This window comes from Bubalus kerabau, chromosome 8, assembly GCF_029407905.1.
Source record: "Bubalus kerabau isolate K-KA32 ecotype Philippines breed swamp buffalo chromosome 8, PCC_UOA_SB_1v2, whole genome shotgun sequence".
Taxonomy (NCBI): Eukaryota; Metazoa; Chordata; class Mammalia; order Artiodactyla; family Bovidae; genus Bubalus; species Bubalus kerabau.
Window position 1 is genome coordinate 84,843,479 of NC_073631.1, and position 14,557 is coordinate 84,858,035.

General features: G+C 40.0%; 1 protein-coding gene across 1 annotated transcript in view; it reads right to left on the bottom strand.

The window, feature by feature from the left end:
* POU6F2 (POU class 6 homeobox 2) overlaps positions 1 to 14,557 on the bottom strand; it is a 501,377-nt gene that overhangs the window by 247,724 nt on the left and 239,096 nt on the right. The gene's annotated exons all lie outside the window — the stretch shown is intronic.

Below are 14,557 nucleotides of genomic sequence, written 5' to 3' on the forward strand. Positions count from 1 at the left end.
TTTCTTTTTGAGTTTGGGCTATAAACTTGGTGAGCATAGTTGATTAATATTATTTGGGAGAAGATGACACTAAAACAAAGGAAAAGATGAATGTGGAACCAAAATGTTTTTGGAGGTTAATTTTGCTTACAATAAGACAATGTTTTCCAGGATAAATCATTTCCCAAAATTAATGCTATATTATTTAAACTACAGTTTTTCCCAAGCTCATATGTCCTCCAGGACTAAGCACAACCCGCTCTTTCTGCTGTCCAGTGTGGCGGCTACAGTAGGCATGACCCACAGTGCTTTAACAGGAAGAAAGGAGGGGGAAAAAAGGACTCCAACATTTCACTTTGAGATTTTAAGGTTATAGCTACATTTTTAAATAATTGATTTAAATCAATTGAGTAACTTTTTAGCAAAAGAGCAAACACTGTTGAAGCTTTTATGTACAAGCTCTTAAAATAGCTTATTTCTACATGGAAACTTGGCATGTCTTTAGAAGATAAAAAGCAAACTGACAGATACATTTTTTTTTTTGGCTCCTGTTTGTGCCACTCTGGCTGTATAAGGGGTAGGCAACAATCAGAAGTGCCAACATGAATGTGTAGAGTATGTCCAGTGAAAGAGAATCTGAACACAGAGTATTACAGGAGCCCCAGTCAAACCTGAAGCAGAACAATCATTCACGTTGGGCACTCTTCCTTCTTCCTCTTCTAGTGACTTGAATTGTGTTCCTTCTCTAATCTCTTTCCCCCCAGAAATTTCTTGCCTTCATGGCTTTAGTCACATATTGATGATTTCTTCATCATGACCTCTGGCACCAACCCCATTCTGAGTTTTAGATCCATGTATTTCCAACTGGCTACTTAATTACTTTAAATTCCAACTCCATTTAAATTTTCCACATGAAGCTCGAACCAGTCACATCAAACTCAACCAACCATCTCCCTCTTTCCTCTGATCCCTCCACATTTAATCTATCACCAACAGAACCCTCTTATACTACTGGTGGGAATGTAAATTGGTACAGCCACTATGGAGAACAGTACTGAGGTTCCTTAAAAGGCTAACAATAAAACGACCATATGCTCCAGCAATCTCACTCCTGGGTATGTATCTGGAGAAAATCATAATTCCAAAGGACACATGCACTCCAGTGTTCACTGCAGCACTCTTGATAATAGCCAGGACATGGAAGCAATCTAAATACCCATCAACAGAGGAATGGATAAAGAAGATGTAGTACATGTATACAATGGAATATTACTCATCCATAAAAAGAAATGAAATTGTGTCATTTGCAGAGATGTGGATTGACCTAGAGAATGTCATAAAGAGTGAAGACAGAAAGAGAAAAACAAATATTGTATATTAACGCATATATGTGAAACCTAGAAAAATAGAATTGTTGAACTTATTTGCAAAGCAGAAATAGAGACACAGACGTAGAGAACAAATGTATTGATACCAATGGGGAAGGTGGGATGAATTGGAAGACTGGGATTGACATATATACACTTCATATTGTTATTATTTAGTCACAAAGTCATGTCTGACTCTGCAACCCCATGGACTGTAGCCCGCCAGTCTCCTCTGTCCATGAGATTTCAAGAATACTGGAGTGGGCTGCCATTTTCTACCCCAGTGGGCTGCCATTTTCTACCCCTGACCCAAGGATCAAATTCGCATCTCCTACATTGGCAGGCTGATTCCTTACTGCTGAGTCACCAGGGAAGCCCATATACAGATAACTAATGAGAAAATACTGTATAGCACAGGGAACTCTACTCAATTCTCTGTGGTGACCTAGTGAAAGTGAAAGTGAAGTGAAGTCACTCAGTCGTGTCCGACTCTTTGCGACCCCATGGACTGTAGCCTATCAGACTCCTCCGTCCATGGGATTTTCCAGGCAAGAGTGCTGGAGTGGGTTGCCATTTCCTTCTCCAGGGGATCTTCCCAACCCAGGAATCAAACCCGGGTCCCCTGCATTGCAGGCAGATGCTTTACTGTCTGAGCCACCAGGGAAGCTGCCCTAAATGGGAAGGAAATCCAAAAAGAGGACCTATATGTACATGTGTAGCTGATTCACTTTGCTATACAGAAGAAACTAACACAACATTGTAAAGCAACTATCCTCCAATTAAAAAAAAATATTCCATCTTCAAGTCGAACCAAACCCATCTTGTCAATGTCGCCTAAATCAGTCCTCTGCTCTTCATCACTGCTACCAGGACCATTTTCTTCCAGATTACTGCCATAGCCTCCTTCCTAACTGCACTGGAGTGCTTGCCACAGTGCCTGGTAAATTAGTAAATCTTTGTGAAATTGATCAATCAATCTTTGTGCACAGTCATGGCAGAAAATGAGGTTTGGTTTTTCCCTACAGGGAGCTGATAAATAATAGTTATACCCTCTCACTAGGAATCTGTCCTGCAAGTTATTACACACATAAGAGAAGACAGGACTTTTTTGGAGAGCATTAGCTCTCCATTTGGAGAAGGCAATGGCACCCCAATCCAGTACTCTTGCCTGGAAAATCCCATGGATGGAGGAGCCTGGTGGGCTGCAGTCCATGGGGTCGCTAAGAGTTGGACACAACTGAGCAACTTCACTTTCACTTTTCACTTTCATGCATTGGAGAAGGAAATGGCAACCCACTCCAGCGTTCTTGCCTGGAGAATCCCAGGGATGGGAGAGCCTGGTGAGCTGCTGTCTATGGGGTCACACAGAGTCAGACACGACTGAAGCATCTCAGCAGCAACAGCAGCAGCAGCAGCAGCAGAAGCTCTCCATTATCTAAACAGGCAGAGGGAAACTGAAGACCACCTCCCATTTCCCTATTTTCAATACCTCCCCATTCCTTGCCCTCACACACTTTCCTCAGATACAGAAATCATCTTTATTTTAGTGCCAGAGGAAATTGGAATAAATAATCCCAATTCCCTGTCATCCTTGGTAGTGGAGGGAGATTGTGAAGCATTTCAAGCAGTCTTTTCCATTCTAGTCTCCGCCATCTTGGAAAAGTGCTCTGATCACCAGCTTGGAATCTAGTCCGTTTGCACACCTTAGTGTAGACACATGGATAGATGCCATCAAAAGCCCAGATGGATTTACAGCCTTATTATGTGCAAACTGGAGATCACATTACTTTCCTGCCTTTTGCTTTGAAAATAAATGCTTTGGCTTTGCTTTGACATTTATGTGGCAGGTGGAAACTATTATCCTTTGACAATGCTTTATTCCATTGACAGTATCTCTTAAATACACACTATACTAGTCATACTTCTCATTCATGTGCTTCCAGTTTAATCCATGCCCCACTGCCTCAGTGAAGCCTGCTTCAAGGATAATGTACTGTAGAACGAGCTCTTCAGGTATTTTAAATAAAAAGTCTGAAGCCTCTGAGATATGGAGCTTTGAAAAACTGCCAAAGTAAGACGTTGCAACAAGTTTTCATAACTTCTTTATGGCGGATTTGGTATTATTGTATAACATGTGTCGTGTGGGGCTCCTCTGAATAACACAGCAAATATGAATTTATGCTCTAGGTATTTTTAATATTGGACTTTGAGACAGCAAGCCACTTACCAGAGACTGACAAATCACAGCATACTAGAAGCTAGAGACTGCTCTTCTGTGTCTGTGGCAGGTACTGAGTTGCTCTTTCTGGGAGGGGTATTAGATTTCTGTTGTATGTACATCACGCTCCTAGGGATGCAACTTTCTTCTGAGTGTGGGCATCACTAGACCAGCACAAAATAACAGGGAAGCCAGTGCACACATGGTCATCTAATTGTTTTGTCCTTGGGAAGGATACTCCTCCCCATGCCCTACCCACATGTTTATTCTCCTTGGGCCAATAAAATCTAGTACATTTAAAGGCAACATTATAATGTTGCTCATACATAATAAATCCACAGAGTTGCTTTGTGGTTGTATTGTTTTTAGTTTGAGAATTAATTCACTTAGAGTTGAGTGATGCTTTTTAAAAAAGATAGTCAGAAAGTCAAGACCACAGACCCAGAGATTTAACCTTGTCAATGCTGGTAGTGCTTTTTGGATATGACCTTGTACCTTCATGGATTCAAAGCATTCTGATTTTGCAATAATATTTAACACAGAAACTTTAAGAAAGCAAGCAATCATCCATAATCTCACTATCTAGAGTAGCACTTTGTTGTATATAGTTTTTTTTCTTCTCCTCTCTCTGTGAGGAGTGTGTGTATGTTTGGGCTTTTAAATGATTTGGATCAAACTGTGTACATGTGAAATCTTTTTATTATTTTAGTGTTATTAGCTTCTGCATCTATGAAACGGAGCCACAAATGTTTTCTTTAATGGCAAAATGAGGGTCTTTTGTTCCCATGAAGCTTTATCTAGCTTTCATTCCATTAACACACACATTTTTTTGTACTCACCCACATTTTTAAATGTTTTAAAATAAATTGGTATTTTATTGGTGTTTCATAAGCATCCACTTCTTTTCTTTTTTGAAAAATGTTGAGGTTTATTTAACTTAAGTACAATTCACCCTTTCTAGTGTGCAGCTGTCCAAGTTTGACAAATGCATATAGTTCCCCAAATTCCCTGTACTCCTTTACTATCAACTTCCACCCCCCTATCTCCAGTTACCACTAATCTCCTTTCTGTTCCTATAATTTTGCCTTTCCCTGAAGGTTGCATCAATAGAGCTGTACTTTTACATGTGCTTATTTGCAATATTAAATAGTCCCCAATTGGTCCATACATTTATTATCCATTTTTATGTTTTTCATTTGAATGGTACTACTTTAACACATTGTTAATATGCTACGTTCTAATCTCTACCTGGATAGTCCATATTTCCTAATGAGTTTACCTAATATAGAATCTCAGTGTTTGGAAGGATCCTTAAGGTCACCTAAGTCAAATACTCATGCTGTGTATCTTTAAGGAAATGACCTCTGAACACCACAGCTCCTTGTAATGTGGTTTCCATTATGTGCTCTGCCTTCCACACCTTAGAAGCATCTTCATTCCATTGGCAGCAGGTTGACCAGGTGACACTCTGGCTCACAGGATGTGAGTAGAAGTGATGTGCACTGCTTCTGAGTCAAAGCTTTATGAGCCATTGTGGTTCTGCTAGTCTGTCTTCCCATTCTGAGAAGAAAGCCCTGTTCTAGAGAGAGGCTGTCCTTTCAGCCTGTATCTAAAAACAAAGATGTGCTACAGAACTACTGCTCACCTGCAGCCCACATGTGTGATGAAATAAACAGAAAAAAATTAACTTTCCTTGTCCCTACTGAGATTTGTGCCTGTTTTCCCTTCAAGCACAATTTTGGGAAAGTTAAAAGATAATGTCTTGTCCATCAGGTTGTTTGATATTTCTTCCCTGAGAATATGTATCATTAACTTTTCTAAGCACCAGGGATTTACTCTGGGACATGCTTCTTCCAGATATTGTAAAGCTTGGTCCCCCATGTCCTTTAGGGCTCTGTCTAGTGGGGAGACCGACACTAGTGATCTTGTATAAATACATCACATTCCTGTTCCTGTGACTCTTCATCCTTCCATCTCTTTACTCCCCCACAAGCATAGAAGTGCCTTTAGGGACTCTCTTTGGTTTGTTTACTGGTATATTGCAGGTCAAGATCACAGCCTAGAACATGATGAAAAGTTCAATATGTATTTGTTGAGTAAATTAATAAACTTAGTAAAAAAGAAAAACAAAAATAAATAAGCCCATTTCTTGTTAAGCTGGTATGATTCTTTTTGAGGATGAGATGGTTGGATGGCATCACTGACATGATGGACATGAGTTTGAGCAAGGAGTTGCTCAAAGGACAGGAGTTGCTAATGGACGGGGAAACCTGGCGTTCTGCAGTCCATGGGGTTGCAAAGAGTTGGACACAACTGAGTGACTGAACTGAACTGATTCTTTTTACTGTCAGATAATTAAAACTACATCATATGATGTGTCTCCCCTTTGACTTATCCTCTAGTTCTAAATCTCTGTCTAAGTTTCTTTTTCTAATAAACAGCTTTTATCATTCATGCTTCTTACAAGATGCTTTGAATCCTTAGAATCACACAAGCACAACCAAGTACACACAAACCTACATGCATGCAAATATCATAGCATAATTGCATTGCTTTAGGTATGTTTGTCTTTAACACATCAGACCTCAGAGCAAAATGTTCTTAAAGACAATGCTACTATGTACTCATTGTGCACAAGAAAGGCATATAAGATTCCCCCAATGTCACCCCTTCCTTCCCCTCCAGTCAGATTTCTTGTCATCTCAGACTCCTTATCTTCACTTCAACAACAGCCAGTACCAACCAGAGAACTCTGTAGAATCCATATTCCTCATTCCTCTTCTCTACATTGGATGTTCTCTTTATTATTCTTCACTCAGTTAACTCCTACTACTTTTTTTTTTATTTAAGTATAGTTGATTTACAGTATTATGCTGGTTTCAGGTATGCAGCATAGTGTTTCAGTTTGCAGATTACACTCCATTATAGGCTAAGAGAGTGGCTATAATCCCCTGTGCTATACAGTATATATTTATTACTTATCTATTTTATATATAGCAGTTTGTGTCTGTTAATCCCATACCCTTGCTTCCTCTCCCCTTTGATAACCACAAGTTTGTTTTTAATATCTGTGAATTTGTTTCTGCATGTGAATTTGTTTCTATCCTGCATATAAGTGATATCATATGATATTTATCTTTCTCTGTCTTATTTCACTAGGTACAATATTTCATTTTTTATGGCTCAGTAATATTCCATTTTGTGTGTGTGTGTGTGTGTGTGTGTACGTGTGTGTGTGTGTATCACAACTTCTTCATTCAATCATCTGTTTATTGGGTTGCTTCCATGTCTTGGCTATTGCAAATAATGATGCTGTAAACACTGGAGTGCATGTATCTTCACTAATATATCCGTCTATCATTTATTATTGTTTACCTAATAAGCCAGCACTGTTCTAGTTCTTGGACCACAACTAACCAAACAAAGATGCCTATCACAGGGCTTACATTCCATGACAGAGCCAAGCACAGACAATACATATTGTAAATACTTTATATGCAAATAATACCCTCTAGAGCATGAGGGCCAAGCATCACAATGCTGCCTCCACTGCTCCACATGCTAGAGTAGGCGTGATCCAAAGTGCTTAAAAAGGAAGGAAAAACAAGAATCAACCATTTTTTGAGGTTTTTAAGGTTATGTAGAAGGCAATGGCACCCCACTCCAGTACTCTTGCCCGGAAACTCCCATAGAGGGAGGAGCCTGGTAGGCTGCAGTCCATGGGGTTGCGAAAGTCGGACATGACTGAGCGACTTCACTTTCACTTTTCACTTTTATGCATTGGAGAAGAAAATGGCAACCCACTCCAGTGTTCTTGCCTGGAGAATCCCAGGGACAGGGAGCCTGGTGGGCAGCTGTCTATGGGGTCACACAGAGTCAGACACGACTGAAGCGACTTAGCAGCAGCAGCAGAAAGTAATAAGTGTTATGGACAAAGGACCTAAGGGAAAGCAGATGAGGGGGAAAGGAATATTGGGGTGGGGACAAGGAGGTAGGTAGGCTTGATGCTTTCTAAGGATACAGTTTCTGGAGAACAGCCTGTGCAAAGATCCCTGGGTAGGAGTATGTTTAAAGAACACCAAGGATATCAGAGACCCACACAGAGACTGACTGAATTGGAAGAGAAGCATGTGGGGCTGAGAAAGCAAAATAAATTAGACTGAAGATGTATGTCTCAGAAAAAACTCTGGTACATGGAACTGACTGGTAGCAAAAAGGTCAGAAGTATTCTCAGTTTCATAGGGAACTTGATTCCCAAAGAAGCTACAAATCTTTAATAGTTGGAAACTTCAAACAATCTTCAACCCTCAAAGAAAGGTATATTTCTCAACTTTCTCTTCAAATATAGCCAAGGACCAAGGTGAACAGTGACTAAGGGTGCTTTTTGAGAAATTCCCATTGGAGGAACCTCTTCTCCAACCCCTCAAGGGAGGAGACCATCTTGATGCTGCCTCCTGGGTTGTGGGAATGGCTATGGATAAACAAAATGTGGTGCATTCTCACAATGGAACACTCCTGGAAAATGAAAAGAAACTATCGACATATACAACAACATGTATAAATCTCAAAAACAGACTTGCTGAGATTATGCTGAGCAAGAAAAGCCAGACAACAAAGAATACACTCTCTGTGAATCCATTTATATACAGTTCTAGAACACACAAAACTAATGGATAATGACAGAAAGAAGATAGGGAGTTCTCTTCCTCCTTTGGGAGGAAGAAGACTGCAAAGAGACATAAGGGAATATTTGGGGATAATGAACTGTTTTCTGTATTGATTGTGGTGGGTGGGGGTTGCACAGATATCAATAATTATCAACTCATTGGATTGTGCACTTAAGATCCATGCATTTTGCTACATGTAAATGATACCTCAATGAAATCAACAATAACAGCACAAACAAAAAAGGCAATGTAAGCCACTTGCACATAAAATTCCTAATCCCCAAAATTCTTCCCATATATTTTAGCCTCTATAGACTTTAATTTGTAGAGTTGGAGAAAATCAGGCCAGATGTCCTACCACTGCTAAGGGCAGGAAAACCATCCTTGGCCTTGATTTTCCAACTTGCCTTGAACCTAATTGCTTTTCCATGTTCAGGGAAAGCAGCACTCTTTAATGTATTCTTAGTCATTAATTTAAATGTTATGCTTGACTTAACTGGAATGTTCACACTTTGATATAAATCTTCTACATAGCACATTTATATTCTCCATTTACATTGCCCACAGTGATGAGTGGGTTATCTTGGCCTGTGTGATGGGAACAAGTCACTAACTTGAATCTTCAACACAACTGCTGCTCCATTAAACCCTCTGCTGTTTTCATCCCTTGTGTGGAGGTTGTTTTTATTTTATTTATTTATTTATTTTTCTTTTTTTTTTAAATTTTATTTTTAAACTTTACATAATTGTATTAGTTTTGCCAAACATCAAAATGAATCCGCCACAGGTATACATGTGTTCCCAATCCTGAACCCTCCTCCCTCCTCCCTCCCCATACCATCCCTCTGGGTCGTCCCAGTGCACCAACCCCAAGCATCCAGTATCGTGCATCGAACCTGGACTGGCAACTCGTTTCATACATGATATTTTACATGTTTCAATGCCATTCTCCCAAATCTTCCCACCCTCTCCCTTTCTGCCTACATCTAAAAAAGCCAAAAATCCAACACATTTGCATGAGTTCCCTAATGGGGACTTTGTCACATAATAATAATCCATTTGTCAATAATAATTATTTGGCATATTTTGTTAAATAATAATCTCATTCCCACATGAGGGCAGCTGCAAATTATATTTTTGGTATAGCTATTTGTGTTTCCAAATAATAAGAAAGATGGAAGACTCTGACTTAAAGGAGTTTATAAAGTATGTCATGGAGAAACCTTAGGCATTTTCTTTCCTTGAGGTTTATGATCACGATTAATCTTATTTCACAGGTTGTGTTTGCTGACAGGTGCTTGAAACCAAAGTCCTATGAACACACAACAGACAATGTTCACAGGAATGGAGGGACCCAGAATAACAATGGTGGGAGGTACCTGGAAGGGGAAAAGGTGTATAAAGGTAAGAGAAAAGAGAATGCAAAACTACACCTACTTCATGTAAGGACACATGATGTCGAGGAGTAGGTTATTTCCTGGTCTTATCTGAGTATAGAGAATTTCTGGGCTTGCATCCCAGCCAGGACATTCAAAGACTTTCCTTAAAATGTTCAGAACCTAGACCTCAGCTTTTGCATCTCCCAATTCAGAACATAGGAGGTCCCAGTGGTTTCTTAAATAAGTTGCCCGTGTTTGATACCATGTCATCCTGGCTTCCCTCCTATCCCCACATTACAGCTGATTGGAAAGGAGAGGACACTTCCACCTGGGTAGTCAAGCTCCAGGGTGGCCAGGTAGGCAGTCTAGAATGCAAAGGGTCAGACTGACAGAAATATGAGTTTCAGGGAGCTTGAATTTTAGATAGAAGTGGAGACATGGATAAAGATAGAGGTGATGGAAGGAGAGATATCAGTGGAGAGTTCCTGAGAGGTACATGAGCTGGGAAGTTGCACGGACTCCAAGAAGACAGAATTGAATATGAATGAACCAAAATTATGGGTTAGCTAAAAGTCAGCCAGCATGGTAGGGAAGAGTCACAAGGAGGAACAGGGGAAGAGAGCAGACAGGTCTCATTCCATCATTGATGAGACAGGAGTGTATCTCTTTCTCACTTGGAAGCATCTGAAGACAAAGAGAAAATGATCCCTAAGCCAAGCAGATGGGTTTTCTGCAGGGCAATATGGTCTCTTTTTCAGGATGCAAAGCTTTTGCTGGATAAAATCTCAGAGCAAAGGCTTCCATATGTTTTAATTATGCAAGAGAATGCCTCTTGGTCTTGGGGATATGACTGTCTTATGGAAACAAAAATGTTCTCAAATAAGTTATTCCTTTTGGTCATTATCCTCATTTAGAGGCCTGGCATGGTGAGAGAGAGCAGTAGAATTAATGAAGGTGCTTATCATAGTTACATGGCTTCTGGTGATCTTAAAATACTCAGAGTCCTGAAGAGGTTGCTGGAGAGAGCAGAGGAGGGGCCAAATGAGTTTTGAAAATTCTCCTTGAACCAGGCTTTCTTAAACTTGTGTGTGTGTGTGTGTGTGTGTGTGCACACGCACGTTATTTGCTCAGTTGTCTGACTCTTTGCAAACCCATGGACTGTAGCTCACCAGGCTCTCTGTCCATGGGATTCTCCTGGCAAGAATACTGGAGTGGCTTGCCATTCCTTTCTCCAGGGGATCCTCCCAACCCAGGGATCAAACCCAGGTCTGCATTGCAGGCAGATTCTTCACCATCTGAGACACCAGGAAAGCCCTTAGTGTACATTGGGATCCCCTTTTAAGAATGTAGATTCTGTTCAAGGTGTCTGGGATACAGCCTTGATAAGATGCTGAAGCTGCTGGTCTGGAGACCACACATAGAGAAAGACAAAAAGACGGTGATAGGACCCCTGCTGCCTGAGCAGAGAGAAGCCACTCTCATGTAATGTATCATTAGTACTCATTAAAATACATGCAGGAATCAGGCCTCTGAGGCTCTGAGAGCTATTTCACATCACTTGATAGGGAACTTAAATGAACCAGCTCTTGATCCTTTAGTAAAGAGGAAGATACTTGAAAATTTATCCCTGGGATTCCAAACCATTAAGAAATGGATGTCAGTATTTTTTTTTCTCTTAGCAAACTTATAGCTTTTGAACTAGAAGAACAGACAGGCTGAAGGACTAGGCAGGAGAGCTGGAGAATAATCAGAGATAATTCCAGCTGGCAGACTCACTTGATGAATAAGATCTTAAGCATTAAGGAGGAAAAGGGGAATCATCCAGAACTAAGTGCCTCCTATGGAAACAGGCCCTACTTCAGACCAGGGGTTGAACACTTGAGCCCCTCCCCCTCAGAGTAATGAATCAAATCTGTCTTGTAAAATTATGGGAGAAAGTGGGCTAGCTATTATAGGTGGGCAGACTTACTGGTTGTTTTAAAAGACTCTTAAAAAGTCCTGGGCTGAAGTTCCATTTTCATTGTCTAGAAGCAGGCCATAGGGAGGAGGCAGAGCATTCTATTCTGTTGGCTATATAAACACGTGTAAGCACTCCTTCTCTAATACTGTCTCCCACTTACAAGACCATTACCCTTGAAAAAGGATGAAACTTGAGGACTTCTAGGACTGGCTCAGTCTCAGAGTCAACCAGGACCACTGCAGATGACTTTCTGGCTGCCAGCCATTCACCCACCATCCTGAGTCCCATAACCTTCCGTGACATAAACTGGGGAGCTATACAAGTCACAGACACAGCCAAGGGATTGGCTGTAAGGACCACAGTAGGTTTCCTTAAGGTGGTGAGATCATCCTCAGCTTGGCTGCTGGGCAACAAAGTGACCGACTGGCATTGTCCTTCAGGTGGTGGACACTGATCTTGGATACCTTGCAAAAATGAGACTTTCCCCGACTCCTGTCCATATTATCCTTGGATGTTTTGTAGGATGACCATCTCTTTTTGGTTTGTCTGGGACAGCAAGAAGATCAAACCAGTCAATCCTAAAGGAAATCAGTCCTGAATATTAATTGGAACGACTGATGCTGAAGCTGAAGCTCCAATACTTTGGCCACCTGATGTGAAGAATTGACTCAGTGGAAAAGACCCTGATGCTGGGAAAGATTGAAGGCAGGAGAAGAAGTGGACGACAGAGGATGAGATGGTTGGATGGCATCACTGACTCAATAGGCATGAGTTTGAGCAAGCTCCAGGAATTGGTGATGGACAGGGAAGGCTGGCGTGCTGCAGTCCATGGGGTCACAAAGAGTCTACACGACTGAGCAACTGAACTGACTTGCTGGTTTCAACAGTGAAAGTCCTATGTCCAAGAAAATTCCCCAGTGCCCTGCACACAGGGATGGTTGTTTTTTTCTCAGGCTAGTGAATTCTGGGTGGTGAAGAACTTATGTAGGAAGATGTGACAGGAACAAAAAGCCCAAGGAAACTGGGAGAGAACTTTCCCAGACTCTAACAGTGACTTAGAGTTGGGATTCATTCATAATGATATACAAGAGAAAGGTGTTTGGAGGAAGAGATTGAGTGTTAAGAATATATAGGAAACTTCCTATAACTGGCTGACTTACAACTGGAAGGTGTTTACTAATGACCTCCTGGTCATTAACATGGAGACAAAGGGACAAATGTCCCCTTAGAGAAGAACTTGACCATCAATTTTAATACTCTTCTGAAGAGGAGCCAATATGGAAATTGTGTGAGAAGCACCAAGGGATAAGAAGAGCCAGCACGGTTATGGAAACTACTTAAATAGGATACAAATCTTAGGATTCATTTTCTGAAACCAAAGGTGCCAAATTCCAAAGAACCAAATTCCAAACTAAAAGCTAATACTAAATTGAATAATTAAAAAGAGAGACAGGGGGAAATCTTGATGGGAGTCCACACTGGACCAGTCACTCATACTGAACCCTTAAAAATAATCAGGCACTAAAATCCTAAGAACACCAAGTCATAATAAGGATACAAAAAGGCTGGCCTTTTTAGACTCTGTCTTTGGCATCCACTTTAACCAAACAAGATTAATTCATGACCTAGGAACTCCGTGAGCTTATGTTTATTTATAATATTCAATATTCCCATAAGCGCAAATGTTCCAAATGGAAGATTGCATTTTGATAATGCCCGTTTCTTCATTAAGTTTTCATCATCCACCTACATTAAAAAGCCTCTCCCTACACTTTGTTGCTTTAGCTTTCACCTTGTTTATTCCTGCCTTATTTGCTTAATCTTGAGATCCTGGCTTCCCAGGCACTCTCAAATTTGAAACAAGCAAAGTTTGTGCATTAGCGTGTCCTGAACATGCATGATTTATGAATGGCAGGTTTCTTGGCACAATTTAATGGTATAAGAGAGACTTTGTTTTAAACATTAAAGTGAAAGTCAAAAAGTGGCCACAATGGGTGGGACACTAAAACATAGAGTGTGTAAAGAAGTTTGGGTCAAGAGTTAACCAGGTCTTACTTGGTCTGTTCCTTAATCTATGGACTGACACTCTGACTAATTTAATAGGTTTTAAGGGGCCCTGACTTTTGAGCTACAAAAAGTACTTTAAATTTGTTATTCTGATAACTTGCTCAACCAAACTCTCACTCCATAAAAAATTCAATTGCTAACATTTATACCAATGGAGAAAACAGAAGCCCTGACTTTTGACCAACTAAAAAAGTATTTTACGTCATTATTCTGATAACTTGCCCAACCAAAGTCTCACTCTGAAAAAAAAAAAAATTGCCAACATTTATATCAGTGGAGAACGCAACCTTCTTTGACCAGTCCAAAATAAATTTGTTTTCTCCTTTTTAGGCATCCTCATCATATTCAAGCTATTTTTCATCATAACAGTTCTTCCTCTGACAGTCTTTTGTAAATCAGTCTATCAGTCAGTGTTACCAAATCTTCTAATGAAAAATAAAAACTTTCATGCTATCAAGAGAACTACTCATCCTGAGTAAAGTTGGAGTTCAATTCTTATTTATGCTCATGATTATATAAGAGTTCTCTATATGTCTGTTTTCCCTATTATAAAATATGATCTCAAATAACATAATTTTTATTTAATAATTATAACTTAAATATATTAAGAAAAATAAGTTAATTATTCCAAATGATATCTTTTATTTGAGATGTTCTAAATACTTCACACACAAACAAGTAATGTCTAACCTTTCTTTGCAGGTGGCTAAATTGAAGAACTCATGAGATTATATTTCAAGTCCTCAAATAATGACACAATCATCTGACATCTAAGTTTTTGATATGTCATTCAATGATTGCTCATAAATGCTTCCAGAAGCCCTGAAAGACTCAAATCAATATTAAAACATAAAGACTGATACAGCCCATGACTTGAGCAAACTCAGGATTCACAGACACCCTGAAACTTTGCTTCCTAC